This window comes from Triticum aestivum, chromosome 6D, assembly GCF_018294505.1.
Source record: "Triticum aestivum cultivar Chinese Spring chromosome 6D, IWGSC CS RefSeq v2.1, whole genome shotgun sequence".
In the NCBI taxonomy this organism is placed as follows: Eukaryota; Viridiplantae; Streptophyta; class Magnoliopsida; order Poales; family Poaceae; genus Triticum; species Triticum aestivum.
The window spans coordinates 168,327,764-168,335,736 of NC_057811.1; positions in this window are offsets into that span (position 1 = coordinate 168,327,764).

The window sequence follows — 7,973 nt, forward strand, 5'->3', positions numbered from 1 at the left end:
AGTGCGGGTGCGGGCGGCGGCGGGATGAGAGGAGGAGGCGAGGGGGGGTATAAATAGAAGGGGGGGGGTCCGGCGACTTGGGGGAGGGGCAAGTCGGGCGGGGTGCGGCTCCCGTGTCCGCCATGGACACGGCGCGGCGGCGCGCGTACGCGGGGAGGAGAAGGCGCGAGCGGGCCGGCGGTTCGGCTGGGCCTCGGCCCAGTCGGGCGATGCGCATTTTTTTTAAAACGTTCCGTGGAAAATAATTCATAGAAAAATAAATAAAAATCCAAAAAAGATAAAACAAATTTTCGCCGTCTAGTTAGAAAATCTAGAATAGGGTGAACATTTTTTTAACACAAAATAAATTTTTGAAAACATGCAATATTTTTAATGCAATTAAAATTGCAAATAAAATCCAATAAATGATTTTAACATTTTTCCTCCAGTATTTCAATTTTTTTGGAGAAGTCATATTTTCTCCTCTCATTTATTTTTAAAATGAAATATTTTTCCGGAGAGAAAAATAATTAAAACCAAAATCCTCGTCTTATTATTTGATGAAAAATCAAATATGAAAATTTGAGAAAATCCCCAACTCTCTCCGAGGGTCCTTGAGTTGCTTAGGATTATCGAGGATTTGTCAAAATGCAATAAAATATGATATGCAATGATGATCTATGTATAACATACCAAATTGAAAATTTGGGATGTTACAAACCTACCCCCTTAAGATGAATCTCGCCCTCGAGATTCGGGTTGGCTAGAAAACAGGTGGGAGTGGTCCTTCCGTAGATCTTCCTCTCGCTCCCAGGTGGCTTCATCTTCCGTGTGGTGACTCCACTGGACTTTGCAAAACATGATACCTTACTGCGGGTAACTCGGCTGGCATACTCAAGAATCTTAACTGGTTTCTCCTCATAGGTCAAATCACTTTCCAACTGAATTGCTTCCAGTGGCACAGTATCTCTCAGTGGTATCTCAGCCATCTCTGCGTGGCACTTCTTCAACTGGGAGACATGAAATACATCATGAACTCCAGACAATCCTTCGGGCAATTCCAGCTTGTAGGCAACCTCTCCCATACGTTCCACAACTCTGTATGGTCCGATAAAACGGGGTGCTAACTTTCCCTTAACTCCAAAGCGCTTCACTCCTCGAAGTGGTGATACTCGAAGATAAACTCGGTCTCCGACTTCGTGAACTGTCTCCTTTCGTTTAGAATCAGCATAACTCTTCTGTCTGGACTGGGCTACCTTGAGCCTATCGCGAATCAACCTCACTTTCTGTTCAGACTCCTTAATCAAATCTGGTCCAAACAACTGACGGTCTCCAACTTCGTCCCATAACAACGGTGTTCTACACCTCCTTCCATACAAAGCTTCGAAAGGGGCCATCTTCAAACTGGTTTGATAACTGTTGTTATACGAAAACTCCGCATATGGCAAATTGTCTTCCCAACTAGATCCATAGTCTAGTGCACAAGCTCTCAACATGTCCTCCAAAATCTGGTTGACTCTCTCGGTCCGTCCATCTGTTTGTGGGTGAAAAGCTATGCTAAATTCTAGCCTGGTTCCCAATGTTTCATGTAGCTGCTTCCAAAACTTTGAGGTAAATTGGGTTCCTCTGTCTGATACAATGGTCCTCGGAACTCCATGCAAACATACGATCCTGGTCATGTATATCTTTGCCAACTTAGCACTGGTGTAAGTGGTCTTCACTGAAATGAAATGAGCCACTTTCGTCAAACGGTCGACTACAACCCATATTGAGTCATAGCCTGAACGAGTCCTGGGTAATCCCGTGATAAAATCCATGCCTATTTTATCCCACTTCCATTCGGGTATCGGCAATGGTTGTAGCAATCTTGCTGGCTTCTGATGCTCTGCCTTCACTCTCTGACACACATCACAAACTGCTACATATTCTGCAATATCCTTCTTCATTCCGGTCCACCAGAAAGTATTCTTCAGATCCAAATACATCTTGGTATTCCCTGGGTGAATCGAGTACGGTGAATCATGGGCTTCTTGCAAAATCAACTTCCTGATCTCCGGATCATTTGGCACATATACGCGGTCCTCAAACCATAAGGTATCGTGCTCATCCTCACGAAATCCCTTGGCTTTTCCTTTGCTCATCTTCTCCTTTATTTCTTCAATCTCCTTGTCTGTCTTCTGAGCTTCTCTGATCCTTTCCATCAAGGTAGACTAAATCTCCAATGTCGCTAAATAGCCTCTTGGGACTATCTCCAAACATAGCTCGCGAAGGTCCTCGGCTAACTCCTGAGGTAACTCTCCTGTCATGAGGGTGTTGACATGACTCTTGCGGCTCAACGCGTCTGCTACTACGTTAGCCTTTCCTGGGTGATAATGCAATCTCATATCATAATCCTTAATGAGCTCCAACCATCTCCTCTGTCTGAGATTTAACTCCTTCTGCGTGAAAATATACTTCAAACTCTTGTGATCTGTATACACCTCACAATGGTTTCCGATGAGAAAATGTCTCCATGTCTTCAATGCATGCACCACGGCTGCTAACTCCAAATCATGCGTAGCATAATTCTTCTCATGGGGTTTAAGTTGTTGTGAATCATATGACACAACTCTTCCTTCCTGCATAAGCACTGCTCCAAGTCCTCGACAAGAAGCATCGCAATAAACTTCATAGTCCTTGCGTTGATCTGGTAGAATCAACACTGGTGATGTAACCAATCTTTTCTTCAACTCTTGGAAACTAGCTTCACATTCCTCTGTCCAACTGAATTTGGTGTCCTTCTTCAATAGCTCAGTCATGGGCTTAGCAATCTTCGAGAAATTCTCGATGAATCTCCGGTAGTATCCTGCAAGTCCAAGAAAACTCCGGATTTCTCCAACTGTCGTGGGTGATTCCCAACTTGTCACTGTATCAACCTTGGCAGGGTCTACTGCTATTCCTTCTCCAGAAATAACATGTCCAAGGAATCCAACTTCCTTCAGCCAAAACTCACACTTGCTGAACTTGGCGTATAATTGATGTTCTCTGAGCTTCTCAAGTACCAATCGCAAATGCTCCTCATGCTCTTCCTCATTCTTGGAAAAGACTAGAATGTCGTCAATGAACACAATGACGAACTTATCCAAAATCTCCATAAATACTTTGTTCATCAAGTTCATGAAATAGGCAGGTGCGTTAGTCAGACCAAATGACATAACGGTGTACTCATACAATCCATATCTGGTGGTAAAAGCCGTCTTAGGTATATCCTGCTCTCGAATCTTTAACTGATGGTATCCTGATCGTAGATCGATCTTGGAAAATACTTTAGCTCCTTGTAGGCGGTCAAACAAGTTTTTGATGGTCACTTCATTCAGTCCACGGTAATCAACAACCATCCTCAGCGATCCATCTTTCTTCTCCACTAGAAGTACTGGTGATCCCCAAGGTGACGAACTTGGGCGAATATAGCCTTTATCCAGTAACTCCTTGATCTGCTTCTTAATTTCCTCCAAATCTTTTGCGGGCATCCTGTACGGTCTCTTAGATATTGGCCCTGTGCCTGGCAAAAGTTCAATCAAGAACTCAATGTCTCTATCTGGTGGCATGCCTGGCAACTCTTCTGGAAATACATCCGGATAATCCTTCACCACTGGTACTTCCTCCTGTACAACTCCTGATAAGGAATTCACTTGAGTCCTCTTCGGCATATGCCGGGATACATACTTGATCCTTGTTCCTTCCGGGGTGGTAAGCAAAATCGTCTTGCTGGCACAATCGATGTTTCCTCCATACAACGATAGCCAATCCATTCCCAAAATCACATCCAAACCTTGCGACTCCAAAACTATGAGGTCTGAGGGGAAAACATGCCTTCCAATGGCCAATGGTATCTGAAAACATCCTTGGCTTGCCATATACTCTGCTCCTGGCGAGGTTACTAACATAGGGCTTTTGAGAACTTGGGTGGACAGCTTGAACTTATTCACAAATCCCCTTGATATGTATGAATGCGATGCACCAGTATCGAAAAGAACGGTTGCAGTAAATGACATAACCAAAAACTTACCTATTACTGCATCAGGCTGTGCTTCAACCTCCTCCACGCTCACGTGGTTCACATGTCCTTTGTTGAACGGGTTCGGCTTCTTCCCAGAGCTTCCATTGCCATTTCCATTTTGGGCTTCAGGACAATCAGTTGCATAGTGTCCAGTCTTCTGGCACTTGAAGCAAGTAATGTGACTTAGATCCCTCTTGGTTGGGGTAGATGGGTTGGTACGGTTCTGTCCGTTGCTTCCTCCATTCCCATTACCATTCTTGGAGCCATTATGGTTGTGCGAACTACCTCCTCCATGGGTATGCTAAAACTGTCCTCCTGGCTTCGGGGCAAATCGTGGCTTCTGCTGAGCTCCAGAATTGTACTTCCCTTGTCCATACTTCCTCTTACGGTTTTCAATCTGCTGTTGCTTCCCTTCAATCATGAGAGCTCTATCTACCAGCTCCTGGTAGTTGTTGAAGGTTGCTACCATCAACTGCATACTCAGTTCATCATTCAGTCCTTCCAAAAATTTCTCCTGCTTGGCTGCATCTGTAGCAACGTCATCTGGTGCATAACGTGCTAACTTACTGAAATCCTCCACATACTGGCCTACGGTGCGTCCTCCTTGGCGTAGGTTGCGAAACTCGCGCTTCTTCATAGCCATAGCTCCTGCTGAAACATGTGCTGTACAGAAAGCTTGCTGAAACTGGTCCCATGTGACAGTGTCAATGGGGTGCGTGGCTGTATAATTCTCCCACCATGATGCTGCGGGTCCATCAAGCTGATGTGCGGCAAAACGCACTCTTTCCGCATCTGTGCATCCTGCAGTGGTCAACTCCCTTCCAACTTTGCGGAGCCAATCATCTGCAACAATCGGCTCGGTGCTACTGGAAAACACCGGCGGGTTTAGCCTTAAGAAACGGGCTAAGTGATCAACAGGTGGTGGTGGCGGTGGGTTGTTGTTGTTGTTGCCTTGGTTCTGCACTAACACTTGCATCAAGGCATTCTGCTGCTGAATCAACTGGGTGATCCCTGGTGGAAAAACAAATCCGGTGTCGCGTCTCGGAGGCATCTGATAGGTTTAGAAAAGATGAGAGTTAAGAATAGAATGAGGTCTAGAGAGAAAACACTACCCATATGCTCATGAGACAAATACAATCAATATCACTCAATCAATTCAAACAAGGCATAACAATCGATCTAACTAGCATTACAAAAGTGCTTGAACTATACTATTAAATGGGGGAAAACTACTACTGATATGGTGGTCTACTAGAAATTCTAATCCGTTGAAGACTCCATGATGTCTGCTCCAGCTTCATCAACAAAGTCATCTTCACTTGGTTCCGAGTCGGTGTCGTCGATGATAATGTAGTTATCCGGACAAGTGCATTCGTCATCCTTTGCTTTTGGCACTGGATTTCCCATGAATACTCCAATCTTCTTCTCCAGGTCATCATTCTTCCCTACTAGTGCGATGATTTCCTCCATATAATCCTCGCGTGTATCCTTGAGTTCTTCCTCCAGCTCCTTGATCTTGGTCTATGCCTTCTTCAGTTCTTCCTTGTCCGTGCACATCTGGTTCTCCTGGCGACGAATATGTTGGTTTTGCTCCTGGATGAAAGCTGCGATTGATCCATCCTTCTTGGTTCTGATCGTCTCCCATTGCGCGTCTCGGCGTCCACAAATCTGATAAATTGTATCCTTAAGCTCCTGGTGGTAGACTTCTCCAATGCGTCCCATGGCGATGTGTGCGGCCATGCTCTTCCCTAAACTCCAGGTTGGTGCTTCGAAAACCAATCTTATGGGTTCAGTAACTGGCACAAACGTCCTTCCTGGAATGTGAACTTGAATCTTCCAGCTCTCCTCTTCGGGTAATGCGGCGTTGTAGGTTCCGGTGATGCTTGGTATTCCTATGTTCAAATACTTGGTGACTTCCTTCAAGTGTCGACCAAATGGCGTGTCTTCATCTGGTTGCATGAACTTGCTCCTTGTATCCGCCATTCCTAAAAGAGTAGAAAGTGGAGAGGGGTCAGAAATGAGAAGAGAGAAGCTTTCTAGGGCTTAAGCTTAATGGTCGTGTCCTACAGTCAGCGTGTGCTCTGATACCACCTTTTGTAGCGACCAGACCTCAAATGGTCTGTGCTGCTGCGCACCAGTGTCATCCCTGGATCAGTAATGCTGACACACACAGTACAAATGGAGGATTTATAACAGAGTAGCAATCACACACTTATTACATCGAATATCTCCAAAGAGATTAAGTATGATAAATATGGCTTAAGGCCATCTAAAAACGATAACAGCGGAAGACTTGGAAGATAAGTGAGTCCATCAACTCCAGCGGCATCACTGAGTATAAGACCACGACCTAAGGCACCTTACTCGTCGTCTGAAAAGTCTGCAACATGAAACGTTGCAGCCCGAAAACGGGTCAGCACATGGAATATGCTGGCAAAGTAACACATAGAGAATAATGAACAATAATAATTCTATACTACATGCATATATGGCTGGTGGAAAGCTCTATGGTTACAATTTTGCGAAAAGCCAATTTTCCCCTACTTCAAAGGAATAAATTTTATTTAACTATCATGGTGGTTGTTAAACATTGAGAAGGTACCTCCAACTCAATCCCAATTAAGTGTCATCATTAACCCAACAAAATTAATTAAAAGTAACATGGTGATGAGATTCAAATGATAATCCAGGTACTAGATACTCAGGTTGTCCATAACCGGGGACACGGCTAACCATGATTAGTTTGTACACTCTGCAGAGGTTTGCGCACTTTTCCCCACAAGACTCGATCGCCTCCGCTTGATTCTCGCACTGCATGATGTTTGAGAAACGGATGACCGAGACACAGCCTTTCAGGAACAATCACTCTTTACTCTGGGTGGACCAGTACACCTACTTTCCCCTACATCTGCTAGCCCACCTCTTCAAGAGATCATGTAACCTACTCAACTATGCTAGAGCCCATAATAGCTTGTGGCTGCACACGGAAGTTTCTCTCATGAATAATCTTATGATCCCTTTGAGCCTGGGTGGCGGTCCTTATACAAACAGGCAACACTGGGTTCTCCAGGTGCATCAATCCACCTAGATGTGAGTTTTAGTTGCCACCTTAGGTAAACCATTATTAACAATCTTACATCTGTCATGAATATCTCTCAAACCCAATCCACGTCTACGAGCATAGCATGGCAATAATAATAGCAACGTAGAAGTAACTCCCAAGGGTTTGATAAAAGAACAGGTAATAGGTACTACCTCAACTACTTCCCAGTACCCACAATTTAATTAGATCCTAATCATGCAATTGTTTGAGGAAATAGATCTAATGCAATAAAAACTGGGTATGGAAGGTATGATCAAAGTGTTACTTGCCTTGCTGATGATCCGCGAAACCTAGCGATTCAAAGTAACAAGCGGCACACTCCGGATACTCTATCGCAAACAAACAAGCAAACAATAAGTACTCATCTAATGCACAGGTAAAAATCGAATGAAAGATCCAACCAGAAAGTTCAACTTAAGAACTCCGGTTTGCAAAAAGAATCAACTCGAACGAAGCAACGAAAGTCAAACGGCGAAAGAAACAAGCTTCGTTTACTAATCTGGATCTAGGTCAAATTTTACAGTAGCAAAACCTTGTTTGAGTAGGTTAAACGGAAAGAGAATTTCGAGACGAAACTCTAGGCGCTTGAATCGCCTGATTCCGATAAACGAGCGAAAAGTTAAACAGAAACGAAGATTCGATCAGAAATCGAAATCTGAGATAATCACGGAAAAATCCGACGAAAAAGAAAAACGGACGAACGGTTAAAGAATGGACGTTCGTTAACAGAGAAAAACCGACGAACGCGTTCGTTAAAACGAACGGTTCGGTGAACGTTCACAAAATAACAAAACCGAAAAAAAACCGATCTAGGGTTTTTTTTAAAACGAACGGGTTTTTTAACAAAACCGG